The following is a 14,570-nucleotide window of genomic DNA, read 5'->3' as shown; positions in this document are numbered from 1 at the left end:
CCGAAACTAACGTAAACGGAGTTCGACAAACTCCAACTAAACCAGATAATAAACCATACAAATTAACCAAGTTGAACAAGAAGATTGACCTAAACCACAGATCCAGAAGGAATATACAAATACAGTGGTTGTAATAACTGGCTGGTATAAAATAGCAGGTTGAATAAAGTGATAATAAATTCCAGTTACAAATCCTGAAGGGATACACAAGTATTATAGTTGTTAAAATCAATGGCCAGTTAGTGAAGTGCACCTCACCGCAAACTGTTTACAATTGCAACAGTGTATAATATGCATTAAACAACCTTTATTCAATATATTTTACTATAACTATCAATGGATAGAAAATTAATAATAAAAATCGTTAACTTCTATTCAAATGACTGATATACTATCAGTACACAAAATCGTTACTTCTAAAGTTAAATTTCAACACAATACTCATTAAAGCCAGTGCAAGCACCGGTTACCTGATACAAAGTCAATATTGAAGGTTGACAGCAAATCTAACGGTGAGATCTCTATACGTAGAATGTACCATCTACTCGAGGTACACCATATGCCAGAAATATACTATGTACCACCATATACCAGAAAATAATACCATAAACTCCAACCGTACTATACACCAGACTCCAGAACTCTTGAACGTAATCAGTCACTAGGACTCTTCAAATCCAACCAGACTCTTACCAGGTACTAGGATTATTCAATTCAACCAGGCACTAGGATTGTCAAAAATATCCAGGCACTAGGATTCCAAACAGTTACCAGGCACTAGGATTATTTAATTCAACCAGGCACTAGGACCCTAATAAAAGACAATAAGATATTGTTCACAAAATGAAACGGAATTTATACCTCTCAGTTGTTGTTCGAGGGAAAAGGATCTTCTTGATATTCTTCGTGTAAGTTCAACAGGTGTTCGAACTTATCGGCGGGAAGCGAATCCTAATAAAATAGAAATCTCAGATAATGACACAAGATATAGGAATTATATCATACCTCTCAGATCTTCAGAGTAAAATTCAATACCAGAGATGGGCCTTGTGGAAGAAAATTTTATAATCACGTATAAAACGTATTTCCCAGATATATTCACAATACCATACAGGGAATTACTCAAATTGAAGAAATAATCGCCTATAATAAGGATGATTCGAGATCATATATTCTCCAATTCAAGTCCAATTTTCTTCCAAAAAAAACTCTCTTTCAAAAAACTATCTCAAATCGCCGATAACCTCCATTTTGACAATCCATAACCACAGAATCTACCAGTTGTCAAACAAAACTTCCGACACAGAAGAAAACAAACAAGAAATCCAGAAACTATAAACTATTTCCCAACGGTAATGATATTCGACCTCACTTATCCGGAAATAACTGTTCCATAATAAATTTAAATTAATACGGAATATTCCGAGTTGAATCAACAATCAAACTCCAGAGGGCGCAGTAACAACCGAAATCTCAAATGGTGTAAAATATAACCGTTACAACTTGTATTATAAATAACTATGAAATGTTCAAACTGTGATCCCGTCACGCTCTGTATTCGTTTTGCGGAACCGTGACTACCTGTGACATTCTGATATCAGTGATTAAATCACAGTTCGTGAAATATCGCTCATCTATATATATCCTTCATCGAATAGACTCTATATACACCTAAAAAATATATTATGTTGGTTTGCTTGGGCCGATCCCGATGGTCAACCCAAATTCCAAAAATTGCGAGTCCCCACTGACACCGCGTCCGATGCCAGTGGGTCACACTGATTATAATGATCACGAGTATTTGAAGCTACTAGAAGATGCAAGTTCTTATTTTCCGAGTATTATACTTTCTTGAATTCCATCTATCCGAAATACCTGTTATCCATGAAATTTTAATTCACTTATTTACAGATTTTTCTTGACGTATTATAAAAAAAACCTGACGTTTCCGCTAGATGTAGCGCTATCGTGGCTTGCTTCATTATTTATCGATTTATTACTAGTATAGTCTATCCAAAGTCACTTGGAGGAAGACAGAATATTTCGATTCGTGAAGGGTTGTCCAAGTTTCCAGAAATTCCTTTGGGGCCAGTGAATTTATTGCTTAACAATATTTTCAAATAAACCCTGGTATTTAGCGGATCGCGGTATTCACTTCAAAGGAACAGCTATGGCCAAGCGTTTTTATGGACTAGTTCAAGTGACTTTGGATATACTATACACATAAACATAATTTTGTCTGACCGAATAACTTTTCTAAATATTCAGTTCAGTTTTCTCATCTTCATATAATTGTGGAATCGACACATGAGAAAGAATGCTATAGCTAGCAACAGCAACGATGCATGTTTTTAAGACCCACAGTCTGCCTCGCATCTGCTTCTTGCATTTTCTTTCTCGATCTATGTGAAGACCTAAGTTAGTTATAAGAGAGAAGAGACTTGTTACTGAAATGTCATAATCTTCAACTCGATTTTTTGTACAATTCTCAATCTCTAAAAGTATTAGTCCTATAGCTCCATAGTTGTATGATATATTGAAAATTGATATATTATAATACATATATCAATATATAATATATTATAATATATTGTATTTTAAAAGTTAAAAATAGAATTTCTCTGATTCTGTGGTTAATCCCTTTATTCTACCACATCTTGTAGAACAAAATCGTGCGAGAATATTTCAGATTCCCACAGATTTAATGGTTATATTTTATGATTATATGTTGGTTTGATACTGGAAACTCTTCTGCCACGGATTTATCTATTATCTGTCAAATTCTCTCTGTACCAACCCACAGTGTTCATCAAAAACCATTGAATGATAATTATGGAATTATTCCATTATTTCAATAAAAATTCAGGGATTTAGAGATAATTATTTATAATACTCATAATGATAAATAAAAATTGAAAAATTGTCTCTAGGTTTTTGTTTTAGTACTTTTGTAATTACCGAGTTTGAGTCAATTGAAGGTTACATTTAGCGAAATATGTAATTGTAATAAACGAATATTGAAATACCATAGACCTATAATATTGTTATTATAGGTCTATAATATTGTTATTACAGGTCTATTTAAAATACTAACAGTTTTCCATAGACCTATAATAATTACTATTAATTATTAATTAAGTTATTATAGGTCTATGCAGTTTTCAACGATGGCTGCTACATCTAGCGGGAACGTTACTAATTGGACAAAATGTCCGGAGAAATCTGTAATTGGTTCAATTGAAATTTTATTGATACAAGCTATTCGGAATAGATGGAACACATATCGTTATAATACTCGGAAAAGAGGCTCTCTTTTCTGTAAGTAGCGTCTGAAATTTGTAAACGGTATCGCTTCTCGGCCCTATGGCTAAGATCAAAGTGTAGTATCTGTTCTTATCAGCTTAATATCTGATACGCCCCGCATGCGGGGCCAGTATATTAAACTGATTTTTGGAAATTGACGGCGGTTAGGGGCTTGCTCCACCGCCGTCGCGGGTTGGCCCGGTATTGCAGTACCTCCGGGATCGGCCCACTTTATCTAATTAATATCAATATGAGTTAAGTTCTCATGAAATCATAAACTTTGTTGAGACTGATTCCATCCTAATGCATTTTCGGTGGTTGTACAAACACTTACAGTCCATTCAGGAATTATTGACATCCCGGGTGGCTTTGGAAAATCGAAATTAAGTTGGTACTGGCTCATTCAGTAACATTTTGAATTGCAGATTTCGGGTTGGCATTTGAAATGTCATTGACAGGAGGTTAGATTTCAGTTTGTTTGTGTTATTGGTTTTGATCACAGATTACGGATAACCGTAATCTGATATCCGTAATCTGTGGTTTTGATCGAAGAAATTTTGAAACTTAAAAGTTGTATCAATTTCAAACACACATTGATTAGTTTATTTGAGTATTTCTCACAGTACTGTTTGAAAAAAGATGAAGACAAGTCATTACAGCCTGAATTATAAGTGGAAGAAAATCTGTGCAATAGGATTTCACCTTCAAAGAATCATTGAATAATTTGATTGTTACCAAAAGCAACCAATATATCAGTCTGGATAAAATTTGACCAAAAAATAATCTGGATTTTAATCAATCAACGTCAACATTACATAAACTTAATTGGTAACAAATTCAAAACAGTTAATAAGAGGAAAATTCTTATTGATAAACAGAAAAATATAATAAGTTGAGTACGATTTTATGGTGAATACAGAGAATATTTGCAACAAAATGTGAAATTCATTTATCTGGAGGAAACTTGGTGATTTGAAAATGCCAGCCTTATTCAACAGTGGACTCTAGAAAGAAAACAAAATGTTTTTCAAGTATATTCAAGGGTGAAAATAGAAGGAGCACTATTTTGAATGCTGGATATTTGGATTTTTTACCTGGATGTTTTGTTTTGACAGTGGTGATCATGATTATATAAATCTATGAAGAGAGAATTATTTTATGATTGGATTACTAAACAAAGTCTTGGCATTGCATCTATAGTTTATTTATATTCTATATTGAAATTAAGTATTGTTATATCTGTTTTTTGTTCTTCAATGAGTAATCCAAAAATCTAATCAATTCCAATTGCTCTATAGAATTTTTACTGAGTATTTAATTGAAAAAATATTCAGAAGAGTAACTTCAAGAATTTCTTACCCCCTTGAAGATAATAATAGAATGCAATAAAATTTTAAAATTCACAAATTAAAAATAATTTCATGCAAAAATATTTTAAGTGAGTGAGTTAAAGCTGTTATGGGCAAAATAATTTATGAAATTTAATAGAAACTAGTTTAAAATAATTTCAATAAAAAACAGAAAACTCGAGTACAGATAGTACCTATATTTTTCCTACAAGTTTAATCAATCATTCATGTCATGAACAGTTTCAATAAATAGTGACTTTAGAAAGTAATTTACACATCGGCTGATAAATTGGTTCCAATTTTGAAAGTTACAGTACAACTGTGATGTCAAAATTTTTCATATACTAAATGGATTCTTTGAATTTTATTTCTGTCTTATTATGATATGGCTCTTCCATTCACTAAGCTACACTATTTAAATTTATCAACCAGTTTTTTCTGTTTTCTTCACCAGTTGAGACACCACAGTTAAAATGATCCATAAGAGTTATTTGATAAGAATTTTGCAAGCAGGTTGGTATCCAGTGTCCATCAGTAATGCAACAATTTTTGAAGAGCCTTTGGTGAAAAGGAATATGCATATTTTAATGATCTTCAATGGGATCTTTCATGGGCGACTCTTAAATGAATAGATATCTCTTCATTGGATTTCCTTGAAATGATATAGCATTTCACTATATTTTTACTTTATATAATCTGAATTTCAATTTATGGAATCATGACTGTATGCGTCCCTTCGTAATAATCGTAATTTCGAAAATTCAGGATCTTTCGGATACAAAAATTATGAAAATAATTTAAACTGGTTATTTCTATGATGAACCATAGCAATTTTTAGTGATATTTTTGTAACCAGAAATAAAGCCGCGACTAGACGTTCATGGCCTACTTCGATGTCAATAATTCCTGAATGGACTGTACTCATTTAACTACAGTGGCGACCCGCGTGGTCATCTTATTGATTGGCTCAGCCTAAATATTGCGACTTTTTGCGTTTACATTCTGCGTTTACCTGATTTTTGGGATTTCTTCTTAATATAAAGCCCATTTTATTAAGTCACTGTAGCATTCTTCAGTTTAATAAATTTGTTCTATACATGGCCGTTGCTAGAAAAAAATTTCGGAGTGGGGTCCGTTGACTTGAGCTCTAGAAAAATATTATGTAGTTTGCAACCAATAATGTACAATCATATAATTCATTCACCGGAAAATTTTTAAGTTCAATCCTCTGAGGTTCAATCAGTCAAAAATCTCGAAAAGATGCATCTTACCGAAAAATATTGCGAATGAAAGGTTGATGGTTTTTAGGGGAAGTCCACTTATGCCAAACCCTCTTTTCCCCCCTTAAGCGGGGAGCTATGTGGGTAAGTTTCAGAATAGAAACCCTTGATTTTAATAACTGATTTGTGTTATACGGAAAAAAATACAAAAGTTTTGTACGAATAATTTTTCACGAATCGTCACAGTTGGTTCTTATTCTTGTTTGAATTTTCCGTCTGAACGACCTTAACGTACTATTCCATTATTTATTCACATGAAATTCGGACATTTCTGCTGAACTGTTGGTTTATAGATGGACAATTTACGATTTAAATTTCACATGAATGATTAATGGAACAGATGGACATTAAGGTATTTTAGACAGAAAATTCAAACTCGATTACAAAGCCATCTGTGACGATTCGAAAAAAATTGTTCCTACCAAAACTTTCGTATTTTTTTCCGTAAAATACGAATCACCACGAAAATCAGTGGTTCCTATTTGAAATTCAAAAGTTCCCCCACAAGGGGGAATTGAATGGAAGAGGTTTTGGCATAAATGAACTTCCCTCTCATATAGCAAGTTGACTGAGTTTGAACATATCAGTGAGTTTGAAATGATAACCACTATCAAAGGCATCGAGAGCAAAGACACTACAGATATAAATGGAATGAACAGCAAATTTATCAAAGCGTTATGCAATGAAATAGCTCAACCACTCACAATGATTTTCAATAAATGTCTGGCTAAAGGTGTCTTTCCGTATGAACTAAAAAAAGCAAAAATCATACCAATACATAAGAGAGGAGAAGAATGTGACCCATCAAACTATCGACCTATATCCATTTTACCTGTCATATCAAAAATTTTTGAAGATATTATAAAAACGAGACTTCTTAAACACTTTGAAAGCAATGAAATTTTGAGCAACCAACAGCATGGATTCAGAAATGCCAAATCGACTTCGACAATGCTCCTTGAGCTGATGCACCTAATTATCGAAGCTATGGATGAAAAATCGATCTCACAAATACTTTCCAAAGACCTAACAAAAGCTTTTGATACGGTAAATCAAGGCATTCTGATCAGTAAGATGCGGTACTATGGTATGGATGGTACAGCTTCGAAGTTGATTTGCTCTTTCCTATCAAACAGAAAACAGCAAGTACAATGGAATGATCTCCTCTCGGAGGTAAAGAGCATATCAGCGGGGGTTCCTCAGGGATCAATTCTTGGACCTCTGCTCTTTATTATTTACATGAATGATCTCAACCTTAGTATGGAAACATCCAAAAGAACATTAAGAACCCTTTTCTTTGCTGACGACACCTCCTTTTTTATGAGGGATACTAGTGTTGAGCAGCTACAGCTGTTGGAGAGATATGTGCACTCGACTTCAGGCAAATGGTTCCACTCCAACTGTCTATCCATCAACGAATCCAAGACTCAACAATTACAGATAAGAAGTAAGAAGGAGAACACTATCAAACTTCTCGGAATAACTGTGGACGGAGTTTTGTCATGGGAGCCACATATTGAGGAAATGAAGAAGAAGCTGTCCGTATCTATATATTCAATATCAACAGTGAATAAAATATCTTCCAGGCAAGCAGCTCTGATAACATATTTTGCCAACTTCCATTCTGTGGCAACATATGGAATACTCCTATGGGGTACCTCACCACTAGTCCATGACCTCCTGATTCTCCAAAAAAAAGCTATAAGGATAATCATGAATCTCAAACAGACAGACAGCTGCAGGGCTCCTTTCCAAAAGTTGGGGATTCTAACCATACCAGCAGTATACCTATATATTCTTGAATGCGCTACATATTTTTATAAAAATCTGGACCATTTTCCATCCAATGGCCTATATCATCTTTTCAATACTAGAGGAAGAGATAAGCTCAGCATTCCATACCACAGACGGAAATTTTCCCAACAGGGTGTTGACTTCTGGGGTCCAAAAATCTACAATAAGCTGCCTGAATCAATAAAGCAATTATCAGAGAAGAAGTTTAAGAATAATCTGAAGCAGATCCTCTTAGAGAATACAGTATATTCTTTGGAAGAATTCTTCAAAAACTGAAATGTGTTTTTTTTGACCTGGCATGTAATTCTTTGATGCTGTTGTTTATTATATTATTATTATTATTATTATACAACTTCATTTGAAACATTTTTCCGTCAGATGTTTCCTTTCCAAGATTTTTGACTGATTCAACATAAAAAATTACTCGGTATATACTTAATCCACAAAATAGATCTGATTTCATACATTGCGCTCGAGGAATACACAATTTTTTTTAGACCTTTGTCAGTTATTTTTTCAGAGAAATGGCAAATAACTCGAAAACTACTCAAGATAGCTCGGGAAATGATCGTATGAATTATTGAGAAATACTTCCGAATATGCAATGAAATAAAAGATTCAATTTGGAAAGCTGAGAGTATTTTTGGTGAAATTAGAATCCTGTATTTCTGAAAAAAAATTGAGGGAGGGTCCGGACCCACTGTCGGTTTGGGACAAGGATTGAAAATATCGGATAAAATTGAGTGGGGACTTGTGTGTCTCATTGTTGTCTCTGGACTTAATTTCATTTAAGATGTCTAAAAATATGGTGTATGCACCATTCAAAAAATAAAGGCTGTTTACCTAATCAATGTTTAGTACTAATCGATGATTATAATTTCAACCGATTGCACCGTTTGATAATAATCGATGTTTAGCTAAATATGATATAATATTTGTTATTTTGTTTTTCGAAAACGGTTCATTTTATCGGCGATAAATAAGTGAACCTTTTCTTTAGCTTAATGTTCAAGCTATCCAAATTTGTTTTTTCTACTCCTTATCAGAAAATGTAGAATGTAGAAAATGAAATCATTAAAATGTGCAACCTAGTCCGCCTCTGGTAATGATTGGTTGATATTTTATCAACATACTCTCTTATGGTAGGAATTTGTGCCAATTCGTGGAGTTCGGTGATACGTGTGTATCTGCTTTTATTAAGTATCAATCTAAGTATTTTATTTTGGAATAATTCAAGTGGCTTTAGCCCCGGTGCACACATACGACTTTTGCAGTCACGACACCGTTGCTGTGTCGTACTTGCGACCTGTGGTACAAAGAATCAAATGGGAGCATGCACACTACCCGCCGTGCCGTTGCGACGTCGTAACTGCCAGCCTACGGTCGTTTTTTGGTAGCATGTCCAGTGTGACCAGATTTAGTAGAAATCTACTTTTTTAGTAGATTTTTCGCATTTTCATGGAGTTTTTAGTAGGAAGAAATCCTTTGGTAGATTTTAGTAGATTTTGGTACTTTTAAAAAATATAACCGAGATAGTTGGGAATATGGAAATTCGGATGTCTAGATTGTTCCTATGAATCAATTCATTGTTCATTCTCATTGAGGTCCTACGTTCAACGTATTTCTTGAAGAACGTACCTACTTAAACATAATAAAATCATAAAAGATCTTTGGTGGCTGTCGGCTGAGAATAAATACGAAGAATTATGGAATATCCGAAGGGTGTCTCATTAAAAACAGATGGTGTGTAAACTTCCGTTGAAAATATACCATTATCTCACATTTGGTATTCTATTTAGTGCAAAAAATATGTCTTAACTGGAATTTCATTGACAAATTTGGGTGGCTGCATATTTCAGATTTCGAATGCCAAATGCAAGAGAATATTTTCGGCTATTAACCGCATCAAAACAAAAAATTGAAACAGATTTCTAAATGAGAAGATAGCATTATTATAACATGCTAAAGAAGGACTTAAAGAGATAGGCGATTGTTGTCGTTTTCAACCTACAAAAAATATGCTTGAATCGATGGATAGTGAGAATTTATATATGGATGTTAAAGACGATGATTTGACTGCAAATTGATACTGATTTTTCAATTATTTTTTTATGTTCAACTGTAGTATTTCATTTCTTTATTTAATGTTATTTTTATCCCAAAGATTTTAGTTTTTATTTCTATTTATATCCTTTTGTTTATTTAAATATATAAATTTGTTCGTTTTTATTTGCTATTTTGATCCTATATGTTTTTGTTCGGTTTTTTCTACTTTTTTTTGTCGTTTAAATTTTGAAATGAAATCTTGTTTTGTTTTCGAATCTGTACGCATCTGTACTGTTTATCCTATTCATGAAGTAAAATTTAACCATAAGAGAAATTAGATAAAGTGTATTTTGAATAATGTTGAAATCTAATGCAGCGTCATCTGTGAAATTTTGTCAAAAAATATGTTAGTAGATTTTTAGTAGATTTCTGAACGGTGTTGGTAGATTTTTAGTAGATTTCTGCGGCAAGTTTAGTAGATTCACCATATTTCAATCTGGTCACGCTGAGCATGTCCCTCTAGGCCGCAACTGTGCCGCAGTCGTACATGCGATCTCTCAGTACTCTTTTCTATATTGGCCTGTGCACACATACGACTTTTGTCGTGAGTTCGCACAATGGCAGAGAGGGAATTGGATATCGATTTCTTCATTGAAGAAACTAAAATGAGATGATGTCAGAAAAATTTATCGGGTAGTAGTATGTTGTTCTCATCAATTCTTCGAACAACAGGATTTTCAACAATTCATCTCTATTTCTCATGATCGGTGAGTCCGCTGGTAGCCTATATATTTTCTTCCGAACGATTTTATCATTGTCTATAGTTATTGCGAAAGTAATAAAGTGTCTTATTCAAACTCTTATAAAAATTTAAATTCAATTTTTGAAACAGCTAGAGATTTCAAGATCATATGAGTGACTTTTTCGTAGAAATCATGAAAAACTGAAAAAGTTTTAAATTTTTATGATCCAACAAATACAATGCGCACTAGTTTCCCATTCAGCATCGTGAATGTAATACTTTCTGGACTTATTTGATTATAATCAAATAAGTCCAGAAAGATTACATTCACGATGCTGAATGGGAAACTAGTGCGCATTGAATTGATCCGGCTCCGCAACCACGCCGGTGTAGTATGTAGTGTGCATTGAATAGGTACGACACCGCAACGGGTGTCGTAACTGCAAAAGTCGGATGTGTGCACCGGGCCTAAAGGATGTCGGTTTTAGGTGACACCATGCAGGAGCGGCGTATGTTATGATGGGTCTTATTATTGACGTGTATATGAGTTTTTTGTATCCTCTGTTTAATTTATTTTTTCTACACGTTAAAGGGTAGAATTTTCTTGAAAATTGGTTTCGCTAAGGCCATTTTTATGTCCAACTCGAAGGAGAACTATAGATTTCTTTAGTCAAATATTCAGTGTTGAACAGGTGTTCCAATAGATAGCGCCACCTACCGTATATTACTGAAAAGAGTAGTTCTGAATCGGGGAAAAGCACGTCAAAAGCTGCACAATTCATACTTACCTGGCGTAGGGGTTACCGTGATCAACAAGGCGGTTCCCCCGGAGTGAGGCCCTTTCATTGCACTTCGATCGGGCTGACCTCTGCGATTATACCTAATGCGTATAACTCGGGCGCGTAATTTTTGGTAGTCGGGACTGCGTACGCGCTGTCCCGGATCATATAATTAATATGTTTCGTTTTGATTTAGAGCTGTGTCGATCACGGGCTTTTCGAGATCGGGTTCGATCGTGAGCTGTCGGCCAGATGATCCGGTCAAAAGGTTCGATCATTACGATCATTTGATCATTGATATCAGTTACGCTTCTTCGACTTATTTATCTTGCTTGTTGAATTAAGATTAACAATAAGCGGTCAGGGATGGTAGTATAAAATGAAAAAATGTTTTATCCTGAGTAATAGCATTATTTAATTGTTTATACAATGGTAATAAATAAAAAATATACAAAATTCCGAAACATACGTCTGTGTTTATGTTAATTTAGTTATTCAATTTGTTAATCGTTTGCTCAAATTGTACAGTTTTAGTTATTTTGAATTTTTTTTTGGTTGGTTTTGAATTTTGTCATTTTTAGAATTAGAATTGAATTCCAAGACAAAAATTAACCAAATATATCATAAAAATACATTATTATGAAGAGAATGGACAAAAAGTTGCCAATTTTTTGATACATTTTTTGATTGTAGTAAAGTAGGAATAAAAAATAAAACAGTCGCTGGACTATCAAAGTATGAAATTTCGAGGGATTTCTTAAGAAATAAATAATAATGTTCCGCTAAAATCAACTATATCAAATTTCGAATACACGAAACGCAGACGATCAGTTCGCAGGTTACGGTCATACGGTGCAACTGATCCATATGAAATTCGATCTCAATTCTCGCTCTCGAATCTCGATCTCCATCGCCAATCACTACGGACCCGATCATTTCATTCTATCTATTCAGCTCCATATGAAATTCGATCTCAAAGCTCGCTCTCGAATCTCGATCTCCATCGACCAATCACGACCGACCCGATCATTTCATTCTATCTATTCAGCATGAGCTATTCGGACTTTCGGAGAAGCACTGGGTCATTTTGACTGATATGAGTGCCATCTATCAGATAAATACCACAACTTTCGGTGGGTTTCTGAAACTATAGAAATCTACCATAAATCTCGAAGAATATTCGAATATGATCGAGTCGGTCGGATGATTGAATCATTTTGAGATCCGTGACCCGATCGTTCTTGTATAGGTTATAATCGAATCAAAGTGATTCGATCGATCGTGATCGACACAGCCCTAGTTTTGATTGATGCAAGATGCATTTGATGATTAGATTGGTGTCAAGTGGAAATATGAAAGTGGAAATATTTTCAGTTAATATTTTGCGCATGCGTATTATCTATCCCATATTAAATTTTATATCGGAAAAATTAGACGATATTTAATCAAAATGTAAGAAATCTGAAGGATCGTATAGCGAAACAATTGCTATTTAACTCGGGCGCGTAATTTTTGGTAGTCGGGACTACGTACGCGCTGTCCCGGATCATGAATGATGAATCTACCGAAACCAGTAAAGCTATGAAAGGAGTCTACGAAAAAACTGATTGGGAACCACTGGATTAGAATATAAGTCTATTCATAATAGAGTTTGAAGTTTAGCGTAGGACACTCTGCAATTTATTTACCTTACATCCATAAGATGGCAACACTTGATGCAGTAAAAAGTATTTATCAATTAATTTTTCAAATGCTGTGATGATATTATTGCACAAAATTGAGCTTCCTATTTCCCATTGAAAATCTTATATTTAAACTTTTCCGATCAATCTTGAATACTCGTATTTTATAAAATTGGCGTTATATATAACTCAAAAATACGGAACACGTCAGCGTATAGCAGCGCCTAAACAACCTAACAATCACTCTGATCTCTCCTCAGTTGCGAATAAATCTTTCGCCTTTTACTAAAGATTTCCGTGGGGAGGGATAACTCTAATGAGTCTATAACCAATTTTTGGCGGCTATATCTTATGATATAGCATTTAATTTAACTAAAAATAATTTTATTATATAACCTGTTAATCTTTGCGCAATGATAGAAGTAGAGATGTGTAACATGGAAGCCTCTGAGTATCCGATACCTGAAGTATCATGTATGGTATACATTGATCAGCGTTGCCGTTCGTACGATAATTATCGTTTTGTACGATAATTTCAGTGTACCTATCATTTGAGCTGAAGTGTCCATAGATACTAAAAATAAAATGAAATTCAGTATGGCCAGTTTTTAGTAGGAAGAAATCATTTGGTAGATTTTAGTAGTTTTAAAAAATCTAACCGAGACGGTTGGGAATGTCTAGATTCTAAAATGTTCCGATGAATCAATTCATCGTTCATTGGGGTTCTACGTTCTACGTGGATCTAGAAGAACAAACCTACTCAAACATAATAAAATCATAAAACTTCTTTGGTGGCTGTCGGCTGAAAATAAATACAAATAATCAAGGAATATCCGAAGGGTAGGTGCCTCATTAAAAACAGATGGAGTTCAAACTTCAGTTGAAAATACCATTATCTCATATTTGGTGTTCCATTTAGTGAAATAAAATTGTTGTAACAGGAATTTCATTGACATATTTGAATGGCTGAATATTTCAGATTTGAATATATTCATTTCACACAACAAAATCGTTTTTTTGATTACCTTTACTTTATTGAGAATTTTTTCGAGGATATTTCTTCGTATTTCCAATCAATTCAATTATTAAGATTCATATTATTTTATAAAATGTGGCTATGGGAGCAAATGTTCAAAGTTGAAAGCACATAACAAAGACCATCAAAAATATACTGCCATTTCAATTAAAAAGGGCGTATCTGCAAAAAAGCACACTAGAGATATATAATTGAATTAATATGAAAAAGAAATTCATGACGATACATGTTAATTATATTCATTAATTTTAATTCAGAAAGACTATTGAAGTCAAATATAATTATCAAAATAAATTTGTTACTTGAAATCGTACTTACAAACTTCAACCCTAAGTATACATATGTATAGGTATCATTAAATAATAGGATCCTTGAATTATTTCCGAAAAACGTATTTTTATTAGTATTTCAGATTCAATTTCGAAACGTATCTAGTACCGCGAACACTCATATTCAAAGAATTTTGTATTTTGGTATTTTTTATTCGGTTTTTTTTACATCTTTGTCGACGATTGCATGTTTTTTGCAATATTCTAAGTTATTTGGAAGAATAATTTTT

General features: G+C 33.7%; 3 non-coding genes across 3 annotated transcripts; all 3 read left to right on the top strand.

The window, feature by feature from the left end:
• Positions 1-3,347: 3,347 nt before the first annotated feature.
• Positions 3,348-3,538, top strand: LOC123679373. Its single transcript, XR_006747388.1, has one exon. It is a non-coding gene; the product is annotated as a U2 spliceosomal RNA (small nuclear RNA).
• Positions 3,539-11,294: 7,756 nt separating this feature from the next.
• LOC123679366 lies at positions 11,295-11,456 on the top strand. The gene has a single exon (XR_006747382.1). It is a non-coding gene; the product is annotated as a U1 spliceosomal RNA (small nuclear RNA).
• Positions 11,457-13,215: 1,759 nt separating this feature from the next.
• LOC123679385 lies at positions 13,216-13,337 on the top strand. The gene has a single exon (XR_006747396.1). It is a non-coding gene; the product is annotated as a U5 spliceosomal RNA (small nuclear RNA).
• Positions 13,338-14,570: the final 1,233 nt, after the last annotated feature.

This window comes from Harmonia axyridis, chromosome 4 (genome assembly GCF_914767665.1).
Source record: "Harmonia axyridis chromosome 4, icHarAxyr1.1, whole genome shotgun sequence".
Taxonomy (NCBI): domain Eukaryota; kingdom Metazoa; phylum Arthropoda; class Insecta; order Coleoptera; family Coccinellidae; genus Harmonia; species Harmonia axyridis.
Note: the sequence above shows the minus strand (reverse complement) of the source record. Positions and strands in the feature narration are given on the sequence as shown.